This window comes from Notamacropus eugenii, chromosome 1 (genome assembly GCF_028372415.1).
Source record: "Notamacropus eugenii isolate mMacEug1 chromosome 1, mMacEug1.pri_v2, whole genome shotgun sequence".
Taxonomy (NCBI): Eukaryota; Metazoa; Chordata; class Mammalia; order Diprotodontia; family Macropodidae; genus Notamacropus; species Notamacropus eugenii.
In genome coordinates this window covers 432,038,209-432,052,110 of record NC_092872.1, presented here as the reverse complement: position 1 = coordinate 432,052,110, position 13,902 = coordinate 432,038,209, and the positions used below count along the sequence as shown (strand labels likewise).

The 13,902-nt window shown below is 44.3% G+C and overlaps 1 protein-coding gene across 1 annotated transcript in view; it reads right to left on the bottom strand.

Moving 5' to 3' along the window:
* Nucleotides 1–13,106, bottom strand: part of TRIB3 (tribbles pseudokinase 3) — a 34,733-nt gene extending 21,627 nt beyond the window's left edge. The window contains exon 1 of the mRNA XM_072631679.1: nucleotides 12,979–13,106. The gene's annotated coding sequence lies outside the window, so the exon portion shown is untranslated. The remainder of the gene's footprint in view (nucleotides 1–12,978) is intronic.
* Between the last annotated feature and the right edge of the window lie 796 nt (nucleotides 13,107–13,902).

Below are 13,902 nucleotides of genomic sequence, written 5' to 3'. Positions count from 1 at the left end.
TCCCTCCCTTCTCTCCCCCCCACTAAGAAGGCCAGCAATTAAGGTCAGCTATTCTTGCTCAAGCCTTCTCTATTGTAAGGTTCTCTTCAGTTATGATACAATGTGTTCTAGGTACTTAGATCCCTTCTGGCTTTTCACCCTTAGGAGAAGGCCGGTATGGTGGAACAGAATGAATGCTGCATTAAAAGACATGGATCCGAATCCCAGTTCTACACTTTAGTACCAGTGTGACCTGGAGTAAGTCACTTAACCTCTCAGGCCTCAATTTCCTCTTCTGTAAAACGAGGAAGGAGAGGTTAAATGAGATTATCTTTAAGGTCCTTGCCATTGCTCTGACCTTGTAGTCATCAAACGGAAGCTCAGGGTCTCCTCAGTTCATCCATCATCTCCTTTCCAGGGCCTTCCCTTTTTTGCTTAGTCCTATGCTTAGTGGGACCAGGGCAGACGCAGATGAAAAGGAAACCTGGGGGGCTCTGAGGGGGGTTAGTGAGACAAGCTTTATACCAGAGGCTGGTGACTGAACTCTTGGGTAGTAGCACCCTGTGAGTTCTGTGAATGGACAGAGGGCATTTGGGGGTGGCAGGTGGGAGAGACACAGAATATTCTCCTTTCTCAGCAGTATTATTTCTGGCCCCTCTCTGATGGAGACCAAGCCGAAGGCCAGAGGGAGTACCAGGAGCCTAATTTTCCATTTCTGGCTCTCCTTCCTCAGACATCCGCTGCTCTTATGCAATGTCTTGGACTCCCCTCCCAGGGGTTGTTCCCACGCCCCCATTAGCAGGAGGCTGCCCTTGTTAGTCACCCCTCCCCCCAACACCATCTCCCCCAGGAAGTCTTTTCCCTTTTCCTGGCTGTTGTTAACCTTTCTTTGGCCCTGAGACTTCAGGGGAATGGAGGGAGCAGAGGGTTCCAGGGATCATGCCTCCCCTCCTTCAAATAAGCTCAGGAAAGATCTGTGCTCACAGGATGTTAGAGCTAAAAGGGGCTCCAGAGATTACCTTGTTTAAATGGAGGAGGAAACTGAGGCCCAGAGTGGGGAAGGGATTTCCAAGGTCACAGAGGGAGTTAGTGGCAAAGTTGGCCCTCAAACCTGTCCCTTGAATCTCAGTTCACTATTCTTTTCTCTGCACTCTACTGTATGTCAAGGGAATTGTATGTTTGTGTCTGTAACTTTGAACAGGTGAAGGTGCCAGTTACCTCTATATGGAGGTAACTGTCCTGAGACAGGTGGCTTTTGCTGGAGCATTTGGCAGGGGTGTGCTTGTAAATGTTTAACAATCAGCTCTCCAAAAAAAAGTGAACATAGGTATTTAAAGTTTTGTCTGCTTTATTAACATTTATAAATCAAGCACTGAATTTCATACATGCCATCCTCTGTATAAACATGCACATTAAAAATTTAATAATCAGTTCCCCAGATTAGAATTGGCTTTAACATGCATTAATTTCTTTGAGCCTCAATTTTCTCCTCTGTTCATGAAGGGCTGATAATTTTGTGGCTCTGACATTCTGGTGTTCCTAGAATGTTTCGAGAACAACGACATGCCTAATAAATGACTTTCCTCAAAACAGCTCTGGGGGGGGGGGCATGTAAGGGTTATCAGACCATTTTACAGATGAGGAAGCTCAGTTCTGGTGAGAAATGACCCGCCTATGGGCATGCCAGGCTATCAAGTGGCAGAGCATGGCCATGAGCCTGGGACTTTGGATGCCAAGTCCATTGCACCGCCTTCCTTACAGATGGATTCTCTATGCGTGCATGGGTTCAAAGTGTGCTCTATATACTTGCACGTTTGTGTTCCTGGGCGAGCTGATTGTGTACATGTGAATTCTTCTTGCCCTGGTGTGTGTGTGTGTGTGTGTGTGTGTGTGTGTGTGTGTGTGTGTGTGTGTACCCATAATACAGCTGTGCTGATTCCTGGGTTCCATTCAGTCCTTGGGTGCTTGCTCAAGGCATCAGACTGTCCATTACGCCCCTGGGCTAGCTGACCTTCCCTCCCTCCCTGTTATGGTATTGTAATTGTGTGCTCAGAGGGCCCTTCCTGGGACAGGATGCTTGCAAAGCGCAAGGATTCTTGCAGCCAAGAGACTAAGCTTACTAGAGAGGTCCCAAGTCTGGGCTGCCTTGTCCTAAGGGATGAGGGGTCTGGGGCAGGAAGCTGAGCTCTCTCCAAAGTGTTTTCTGCATCAGTGGTGCTGAGACCAAAATCAGGGGTAGAAGTCAAGATCTCCAACCTAACTCCCATCTCTGTTCCCATAAAGCTAGATGTGCCCTCAAATGCTCATACCCCTCAATGTCACGGGCAGAATTAGAGGGAGTGTATAAGGGTGTTCATGTGACTCTGTGGACCAGGCATTGTGCTAAGCACAGGGGAGCCAAAGACCAGGACAATATAGTGTCTTCCTTAAAAGAGCTTCCATTACCAAGGGTTATAACATGTACACAGAAAATCAATGCCTGGTAACTTGAGGAGGGAGAGAAGACCCAAATCTGATCCATTGGATCTGGGGAGGCTTTATGGAGAAGGTAGCACCTGGACCTCACGAGCCTTAAGGGTCTGCTGAGAACCTCAGGAAAATACTTTGGGCAACTTTAGGTCCAGGAATGAAGACAGAACACATCATCCATATTCTGCCAAAGAGATGATGAGAACTTATAATTATATAAGTGTGTGCTTGTATATATAACATGCAAATAAAATGTATGAATATGTACACACATACACACACGTACCGGTCATGGCTGATATGGGAATTTGTTTTGCTGACCTATGTATGTTTAAGATGAGAGTTTTTTCCTTCCTTCCTTCCCTCTCTCCCTCCCGGCCTTCTTTGTTTTTCTCAATGAGGGGGGCAGTGCAAGGAACAAATTGTAAATGCTTATTAAAATAAATATTTTTTTTTAAAGAAAATTATTTAGGCAGCTGTGTGGGGAGTGCATTGGAAAGAAGAAGGACTCATTCTCTCTGGTTGACCCCCAAGCCTGGAAGGATCTTCCTCCTCTGCTCCAACTGCTGACCTCCCTGGATTCCTTTAAATGCCAGCTAAAATCCCACCTTCTTCAGAAAGCCTTCCCTAACCCCTCATAATCCCAATGTCTTCCTCTATTAATTATTTCCTACTTATCTTATATATAGTCTGCTTTATACATATATTTGTATGCTGTCTCCCCCATTAGATTGTAAGCTTCTTGAGGGCAAGGATGGTCTTTTCCCTCTTTTTGTATCACCACATTTAGCAGTATCTGGCACACAGTAGGAACTTAATAAATGTTTATTGATGGATCAAAAGATTAAAATCAGTGACAATGAGGAGGAAGCTGTTCCAAGAGTACAGGCCTGACATGGGCCTGAATTACAGTGGGAGTCATGAAGGAGAAAGAAGGGATGGGTGTAAGAAATATTGTAGAGGAAAACTGACAAGATTTCACACCTAAGATACTCTGGAAGGCAGGATATGAGAGAGGGGTGAGTCAAGGATGCCTCCGACGTTTCGAGGTTCGAGGTTGTAGAGCTCTCAACAGAAACAGGGAAGCCTGAAGGAAGGCTGGACTTAGCTAAGGGAAAAGCTGAGGAAATCCATTTTGCACATGTCAAGTTTGAGATGCTCTTGAGATGACAATGGGGCATGGTACCCAGGAGGGCTGGATGTATAGATTTGGGAGTTATCTTAGTATAGATAATTGAACCAGTGGCAGAGGATGAGGTAACTAAGGGAAGAAATATAGAAGAAAAAAAGAAAAGGTCCCTAGACAGAAGCCGTGTTTTGGGGGCTAGAGATGGATGAAGAAGCTACAAAAGAGACTGAGAAGAAGTACACAGACAGGTGGGAAAACCAAGAGAGCCTGGCTAAGGTGAGTCCCAAAAGCTAAGAGGAAAAGAGCTTTTGGAAGAGGGGTGTGATCAACAGTGTCAAAAGCTGCAGAAGTTGGAGGATAAAAAGATGGAGATATATCAGTTAAAAAAGCTCTGACTCCCTTGGACAAAACATGTTCTGGAGAATGGTGGAGTAGGAAACATGATTACAAGGGGTGGTGGTGGAAGTGGGCGGGTGGTAAGTGAGAGGGGGAGTTGAGAATGGATGAATATATTCCTCATTCCCACTCATAAAGCTCTGTAGGTTTTGCAAAGCACTTTTTTCACAACTACCCTATGAGATAGGCATGGTAAATATCACCCCATTTGATAGATGCAGAAACTGAGGCTTAGGAGAAGTGACAAGACTTTCCCATGTACATAGATAAATACAACATCAGATCAAGTGAGATAGGGAAGAGAAGAAATCTAGGCAAAAGGTTATCAGATCCATTTCTTGCTGATAAGCCATCAAACCCCTAGGGCCCTTGAGACCTAGGTACCAGTGCGATTGTGAGAAGGAAAACTGGCAGAATAGGGGAGGGATTGAAGAGCTTTATCTGAGGGGCCTGGGAGGGAGGGGAAGAGGAGGCAATGATTGGGGATTGGGGAACTAGAAAGTTCCACTAACTCAATCAGACCATGACTGAGAGGCAATGAGTATAAGTGAATAGAGAACTGGTGTGGAAGCCAGGAAATCCTGAGTAGTCCTACTGCTGACATATACTGGCTGTATGGCCTAACCACATCACTTAGCCCCCCAATATTCCAGGCAAGTTGCAACCTTTCAACTTTTTAAACTATAAATTACAGAGAAAGTGACTACTTGCATTAGTGGAGGGAGTGTCTTCACCTGGGACTTCTCCATACTAACGAAAGCATGGGTCCAGTCCCTATCATTCCACTTTAGAACAAGGTCTGCAAGACAGAAACTGCAGCCAGGTTGGGCCACAGGTGACCAGTTGAGCAGCAGGACACTTTGGTTTCTCCTTTGGGGAAAAGGGAGATTAAGTGAAAGACAGAAGAGGTATAAGATGCAAGATTTAATTTTTAAAATGGCAGAGACCTGAGCATGTTTGCAGCCTAGGGAAAAAGGCACTAGACTGGGAAAAATTGAAGTTGAGAGTGATAGGTTGTAAAGTACACGGAATGGACATTTTGTGGAGTCAGAAAGACCTGGTTTCAGTTCCTCCAGAAGATATTCACTAACTGTATAACCTTGGGCAAGTACCTTAAACCCTCTGAGTCTCAGTTTTCTTATTTGTTAAATGAGGGGATTGAGCTCTAATGTAAGACCCTATGATCCTATGACTGATGAGACAAACTTCTCAGAGGAGACTGTGAGTGAGTTCATCCTTTATTGTCGAAGAGGACCATGCTATCAGAAAAATGATGACATGACTTGCACTTGACTTTGTTTTGAGTGAAGGAGGGCAGTGCTGGTCACCAGCCTCACTTCTCCTCCAGAACCATCTGAATCCAGTGACCAGATGTTCATCAGGATGACTGGAGATGGCCCAGGATGAGGCAACTGGGGTTAAGTGACTTGCCTAAGGTCACACAGCTAGTGACTGTCAAGTGTCTGAGGTGAGATTTGAACTCAGGTCCTTCTGACTCCTGCACTGGTACTCTTATTCACTGCACTGCCTAGCTGCCTATAAGGAGACTGTAGGGGTTGGGATAAGTGGAATAAATTGCCAAGGATAAAGGTCACTTTTTCCTCAGAGCCTAGAGTAAAGGAGGAGAGGATGGTTGACTACGTAAAGGAAGGTGGCAGAGAGAGAGGGTCAGGATGGGCCATTACAGGGAGTGTGAGGGGGTCAGTGGTGGACTTTCAGCAAGATGGGAGAATGGGTGGTCCTGGTTAAACCTGAATTCTCTGTCCTACTTTAAAACAATGACAAATGAAACAAATTAAAGAGAGAAAAGAAAAGAAGCTGTTTTAGGAAAAAAGTCAAAGAAAAACAATAGTAATAACTAACACCTCAAGTTTGCAAAATATTATAAGTATGTGCTCTCATCTGATCCTCACCACAACCCTGTGAGATCCCTATTTTAGAGATGAGGAGACTGAAACTGAGGGGATTAAGTGACATGCCCACAGTCAAATAGTGAATATCTGAGGTAAGATTTGCACTCAAGTCCTCTTAATTCCAAGTCCATTTTTCTGGACTGCCTTTCTAAGGATTAATTATATGAATAAGCAGGAAAGATTCCCTAATACCATAAATAAAAAAGGAGGAGAAATCCCTGGGCGAAGGAACAAGACTGCAAAAACAACCCCAGCTCTAGGACAATGAATGAACAAGAATTTCCAGAATGGGTGAGAGATGAAGGAAGATCTACCCTCTCTCTAAAATTTGAAAGGATAGCCGAAGGATGATTTCAGGAAGATAAAGGTGAACATTGATGACACAGAAGGACAACAGCCAGCTCTACAGGCCTGAGTGTATTGTTAAATTAGCCAACTACAGAAGAAAAAGGGGCCAGAAGAAAGGCTGAAGAGGGAAAACAGGGAGGTGTATGGATGGGAAATGGAAAAATGGATGATTTCAAAGAGACATGGAAAGCCCTGTATGAAGTGATCCAGAGTGAAATGAGCAGAGCCAGGGGGAAAGGTTCTATTATAACACCAATAATATGAAAATGAACAATTCTGAAGACTAATCTACTGATGAAGAAAGGAGAAGCAGGAGAAGAATTTATACAATAGTACTACCAAAAATAAACAACTTTGAGAGCTGTAGGAACTCTGATCAGTGAAGCCTATATATGATTCTAAAAGAGGGATAATGAATCCTGCTACCCACCACCTGACAGAGAGCTGAGGGATTCAGGGCACAGAATGATACTTAACATTTTTTTTTGACACAGCCAATGAGGCAATTTGCTTTACTTGAATATGCCTATTTGTCCCAAGTAGGCATGTCACTTAGGAAAAAACCTTTGTCATAAGGTTTTGGTTTTGGTTTTTTCTTTTCCAATGGAATGGGAAGGGAGAGGAGAGAAAACTAGATTTGTTAATTAAAAAAAGAAAATTTAATTTTAAAAAAGAATAGGAAAAAACAGTAACTAGAGGTCTTGGTCAAGACAGAATAGGTGACTCAGAGGAAAAGTTAGAAGAACAGATTATGATCAGAAAAGGGAAGTTGGAATCAAAGGTTATGGTTATAGTGGCCACACAGTTAAGGCTGATGCTGAGAACTAAAGCAGGACCATCCCGATAGTTAAGTGGAGTGAAGAGAGAGGTCAAGATATTAAGAAAGTTGAAGAATTTGGGAGATGAGGGTAGGGCTATGACTGAAGAGGATAGCTGGGAGTCTGGTACTGACTCTCTGAGAAAGGTGAGGCAATCACCTGGAAGCCAAGGAGATCAGAACGGGGCTCTGATCAGCAGCCTGGACTCACTGCGCTAGCTGTTTGAATTACAGTTATGCCTTCTGCCTCATGATTTTCCCCATCTTGGTTTCTGTATATTGTGGATCAGCATAGGAGCAGTTTTTGAGTTGTGCAGAAGCTTCAGATGACATGTAAAAAGTTCAGAAATTCATCAAAAATGCATAATATATATGTATAGTATTGTATAATATCAACCCAAATTTTATAATAAGGTACTGTAAACACCCTATAAAAAAAAAATTCAGACTTCTTCTCTGGTACTAAGGGAGGGCCAAAAAACTGTACCTGGATTTTCCAGATCACCATGTGGAAGGGATAACTGTATTATTGTTTACCCAATGGACCTTGAGGAAGAAAAGGATGATGATGCCTTGAAGATAGTAAGCTAAGTGGAATATGTATAGAATACTGGGTCTAGAGTCAGGAAGACCTGTCTCACACACACACACACACACACACACACACACACTCACTCATATACCATACACACACAGTTTTGCTTCAATTCAACAAACACTTATTAAGTGCCTACTGTGTGTAACTAGGTGGTACAGTGGATATAGCACTGGGTCTGGAGTCAAGAAGACTTCAAATCCGACCTCAGATGCTCCCTAGTTGTGTGATCTTGAGCAAGTTATAGAATTTCTATCTGTCTCAGTTTCCTCATCTGTAAAATGGGGATAGCAATAGGGACTGTCTCCCAGTGTTGAAGTGAGGACGAAAATGAAAAACTTAAAAAGTACTATTATATTCTTTTAAATTATCTTTCCTCCCTCTCACTTGCCATCCATTTTCTCAAGAAGTCAGTTTCCCCCTGCTAGGGAGCCAGGCAGGGAAAGCGTTTGCTCACTCTGGAACACAAGAAGGCCCAAGGATAGGATGAGGAGACGTGGTGAGATTTTGCTCATGGGTCGAGAGGCCTGCCTTTTGCCCTCTTGCCCTTTCCCCCAGAGGCCAATGATTTCCTGGGAGCTGTTTGCTCAGGGGCAGCTGAGGACTGTGTTGTTGCCATACAACACAGAGAGATTTCCTGTCTGATTTGCAGGGAGGAGGGAGAACTACTGTGATTGAGACAGCCCAGAGGGAAAAAAGCTAGAGATGATCAAAGAGCAGGATTGTGGAGGAGAGAGCTAGTCAGTGATTAGAAACTATCAACTTTTGAAAAAAGGCGTTTGGTAGTCAGCCTAGGATGGAGAGGCCAGCTCCTTGTTTAGCTGTCTTTTCACTTTTACTATTCTGGGATGGGGGAGGTGATTCCAATACTTCTTCTGTTTTCCCTTGCTTATAGCCCCATATCATAGTTGGGGTCCCAGGTATGCAGGCCCTTTCCTTGAATTTCACTTGAGTTATAGGGGAGCTCAGTGCTTTGTAACTGTTCCTTCAGCATGCCAGAAAGAAAAATGGGAGTCCAGGAAATGGTAGGAAGGGGTTTCTTGGAGATTGTTGGGCAAAGGCTCCCCATGTGGGGACCCCTAACAATTTTCCTTGAATTTTTGCTATGCCTAGTAAACCTTGTAGTCAGTGAATTTTGTATATTTCATGGTTGTATCATTGGTGCTTAGAATCTAGAGAGGGAAGGAACCCTCAGAGGCCATCTAATTCAATCTCCTCATTTTGCAGATGAGGAAACTGAGGCCCAGGCAGGTAAAAAGACTTGCCCAAAGTTATACAGGTAGCATCACAGTAGGATTTGAACCCAGATTCCCTGACTCTGGGGCCATGGTTCTTTTCATGGTACCATAATATATCACTGAATTAAGTGAGTATATGATATGGTTTTGAGGGAATGATTGATTGAGAAGGGAAGCTCCAGAAGTGTAGTAGGTTACAGATTTTTTCCTAATGTTTGAGCCATTCTGAATGATATCACATCATCCCCTAGTAGAAAAGTCAGCATACTGGCAATATAAGTTTTAATTCCTCAGGCTTTTGAGTCACTTGGCTTGCTAGGAAGCTGGAGGTGGTGAATGGGAACTCATAAATAACTTGACTAGTAGATGGCTTGGCTTTAGCACTACCTGGTGGACAAAACAAGTGTGATACTTCCTTTCTGAATAATTAATAACATAGCTGTAATAATAATAAAACCTCCCTTCCTGGAGGCTTAAGAAAAATACCAGTTGCTGTGAGCTGCTAGTGCAGGATGTTGCATAGTGCCTACACCTGTGCCAGGAGGTGACATGAAGGGATAGAATACATCTCAAATTAACAAAGACTGCAGAGTGATGGCAGCACAGGGGTAAGTGGCAATGAGGAGCAAGGAGTATGCCAACTTCACTTTCTAGCTGGAGTGTGGAGGGCATGAGTGAAGGGATAACCTTAACTGGGGAGAGTGACCAGGCTTTCTATGTTTTCCGGGAAGACCCAGGTTTCCCCAAGCACCGAAAGGTGGATGATTGTGACAAGTGAGACATCGGATAGATCCGAGTTTGTTAATCACAGAATAGATGTTCCAAAGGGGCCTGTGTACTCATAGCTACAGTATGCATGGGATTGTTTGCAGGTATGTGTGTATCTCCACAAGCACGTGTGTGTCTGAATATATGTTTATGGACGTGTCGCTTTGTGTTTGTGTTTGTCCATTTGTATTTGTTGTATGAAGACATACCTGACTGTATACGCAGGTTCCTTACTCCTTCTATGGGTACCTATTTATCTATATATATGTATGTTTATGTGCCCATAAGCATCTCTGGACTCATCAGCCTCTTCCAGAGAAAGCTACCTCATGGCTTCAGACTATATGTTTCATTCCCATTCCACTGAGCTGTCTTGAAGTTTAGTGTAACAGTCACAAGGAGAGAGAGAGAGAGAGAGAGAGAGAGAGAGAGATACAGAGATACAGAGATACAGAGACAGAGAGAGACAGAGAGAGACAGAGAGAGAGAGACGAGAGAAAGAAAGATTAGAGACATTGAAACCACATGCCCTGCTTTCAGGTCAGCCCCTTTCAACTGTTAGAGAATGGAGATAGTGTGGCCCTTGCCTATTAATTAATCAACAACTTACCTTGAGTCCTAGGATTTTCTTCAATGGTTTCAGAGGTCTTCTATGAAATTTTCAAAATACAAATTAATTTCTATAGAATCCTGGATACTAAAGTTAGCAGGAACCTCAGATCATTTAGTCTAGTTCTCAGCCTTCAGGCAGGGCAGGGATTATCACCACCATTTCCCAAGTGAGGTGACCGAGGCACAGAGAGGAGAGGACTTGCTAAGATCCCTCTAATTTTTTTTTTTAAGCTATTCAATTGATGTTACTTATCTGGGCAAACCCTCTTGAATGATGCTTATAAGGCAGGTGTGAAGCTGACAGTGGCATAATTGTAAGTATCCAAGGGTTTGTGGGCTTACTTGTGCATGCAGGACCCTTCATCTTTGCCAGAGAGAACTATGGTTCAGAATTCCTCTTTATCTCTACTTGCTGTGACCTTTGTACTTCAAAGTACCATCTCTTCATCTCTGCTTCTATCTCCTCTATGAAGCCTACTTTGATCCACCCAACTAAAACTAGTCTTGCCCCCTATCAATTTTCCCTAGGGTATTGTCTGGATTGATCCTTTGCCCTTCTCAGCCTGCGACCCCATTTGGAGTTTTCTTGACTAAGATACTGGACTGGTTTGCTATTTCCTTTCTCCAGCTCATTTTACAGATGAGAAATCTGAGGTAAATATGGTTAAGTGACTGGCCCAAGGTCACACAACCTGTAAGTATCTGAGGCTGGATTTGAACTCAGATCTTCCTGAGTCCAGGCTCACTGTTCTATCCACTTAGTCACTTAGCTACCTCCTAGCTGAACCTAGCAGGTGCTTAATAAGTGTTTGTTGAATTGAAACAAAACTCTGTGTGCCTGCCATTGTGTCTGGACACGTAACCCTCATGTAACATGTAACCCAAATGCCTGAGTGCTGCCTTTTCATTTAGAGAAGAAGGGACATTGTCCAGATCTGGGATTTCCTTGGCATAGTTCCACTATGGAAATGCCTTTCATCAATGAAAAGCAACAACCTTTTTTGTAATTTATCATCTCAGAAAGTTTCCTGGTGCAATGAGAAATTAAGTGACTCATCCAAGGATACTAGTTACAGCATGTTATCAAACATAGAACTTGAACTCATGTCTTCCTAGTTTTGAGGCTGGCCCTCAAATCACTCTGCCAGTCTATCTGTACACCCATGACACATACCTACCCATATACACACATACAGATTCCACTCCTATGTCAATGGATGGTTGGCTTATCCTGGGGTTTGAGGGCATGCCGAAGAACATTCTTCCCAGGGGTATTGTTTCTCAGTAGTCCAGAATGATCTGTATCACTTTCAAAAGAACAGTGAACTCACTGTTCTGGGAACTCTCCTCCAATATGGATAGTGGCCTCTCTCCTCCTCAGGAGATAGTTCCCAAGGACCTTGTGACTGCGCATCTGCTCTCTGGCAGTCATGACCCTGATGAGAAACCTTCCTGTTCTTAGCTGGGCTTCTCCTCAGAGGACCAAGCAGGCCCATCCTTGGAGGCTTCCTAAGTTAGTAAGAACTTTGAGAATCTGTGGTCACTTCTGTGCTATGAGTAGGCAAAGAGGAAACTAGGAGACTTAAGAAAGGGGACGGGATAGACTTAGCTCAAGGCTGTGTCGAGATGGGGACTCAAATCCAGGTTTTATATAGCCAGGTTTCTTGCCAGTAGATTAGCTATGCAATGATTCAGGTATTGGGAGAAGTTGATCTATGGATCCCCTCTGTAGTCTGGGAGATGGTCAGACTATAGAAATGCAGGAATTCTTTGGGAGGCCTGGAGATCATGTGGTCACTATCCTCAGGCTGAGCTGTTGGGTTGGGTTTAGCAAAGCAGGTCAGAGGTCAGGGTCTTGGAATTCCAGACATGGATCAGTCATTTTAGACTACATAGGCTGCCTTGAGATAACCAAGGCTGGAAGAAGAACCAGGCCGGTATAGGAGATATCTCTCCCAGAGCTTGTTGGAGGAAGGAAAGATAGGGGAAGGCTGAGGCCACTTTTGCTCAGAACTCCCCACTCTCAACACCAGTAAAGATTCCATCCTAATTGGTTTTGGGTGAATGGGTAGAGAGTATTCTTCCTGAACATCCAGAAACATCTTCACTATGGATGAATTTTTCTTTTTTCTCTGAATCTCACTTTCTATCTGTCTCTCTCTTTATTTGTCCCTCCCTCTCTCTCTTGATTATCTAGGGATCTCAGGCTAGATGCCTAAATCTAGTGGGAATGCTGAGCCAGGGCTGATCCTGGCACTTAGGGCCCTGGAGCTGTCCCTTTGTCTTCTGGAGGGAAGGGGATAGGCTGTTGATCCATGCCTACCATCAGGCTCAGTCTTGGGAACAGCCTGTCCTTGGATCTCTGAGGAGGAACTTTGACTCACTGCACAGGGATGGGGGTGGAAGTACAGTGGTCTGAGGATCAGGGGAGGAAGGCCTGATTAGACGGGCTCCAAATTGGGGGTGGGGGCTGTGCTAGGAAGTGGGAGGGCACAGATTGGGGGGTGGGGTTTAAGAAAGAAATGTTTCCAAGTGTAATGCCTCCTTCCTAAGGGGGAGCAGATAGCCTTGACCCACAAAGAGGAGTCTTTATACCAAGTAAAAGAATTGAACTGGTTAGGAAAAACTCTAAGGATACAACTTTCATTTCCCTACCACAAACCCGAACCTGGCAGTCTCAAGTGTTTCTAGGGGATGTGAGGGCTGGGGCCTACCTTAGGGTTGGCAGGCTAGGCTACCTGAAGGACAGCTCCCTTAACTCACTCTTGGCCAGGGGGAGGCTCTTCTTGTGGAGTCAGTTGTCCTCTGCCCTTTTCCACAGCTGCCTGATAGTATCTGAATTGCTGAATATTCCCAGGGATCTGGGCAAGAGAATTCAGAACAGGTGGGGTAACTGTTACCTCACTAGGAATCCCCAGTCACCCCTAATGACACGTCTCTTTACACGGAGCTGTAGTATGTGAGCTCTTTTTCATCTTTGTAGCCCCAGCCTGGAGAAGTGCTTGGTACTTAGTACGCGTCTAAGAAGTGCTTGTAGATAGATTCATTGATTAACTATAATGCAAAATTTGTGGTGCACAAGGAGGCTGGGGGTGCTTCTTAAACCTGGAGGCCTTATTGTCTCTCTCATCTTTCTGATCATGTCTCTATTTCTGGAAAGGGGGGGAGAGAGGTAAGGTTTTTCTGAGTGGAGAAGAGGGAGGAGGTGTCAAGTTTCTCCACACTTCTCCTTAATTAGTCATTATGCCCTGAAATACCACTTGTCACCCAGGGCACCCAGGATATACTTGTCTTCCCTATGTCCATACCCAAAGACATCTGTCCTCTACAGTGTCTAATCTCCATGGGACTATGTTCCCAAGTGTCCCCCCACCATGGTATCCATATCCAATGTACCCATACCCCAAGATACCCACCTGGGGTAGATACACCCCAAAGTCCCCATCCTCAGCTGGGGAAACATCCCAAAGTGATGCCCACACCTTAAGGTAACTATGCATCTCAAAGTATCCACTTTTATGATATCCATATTATAAGGTGTCTGCCTTCCACAGTGTCCATCTCAAAATGACTGTTCTCCAAATATCTACACCCCAAGGTTTTCTCCCTCCATGGGGACCACATCCCAGTGTGTTCCC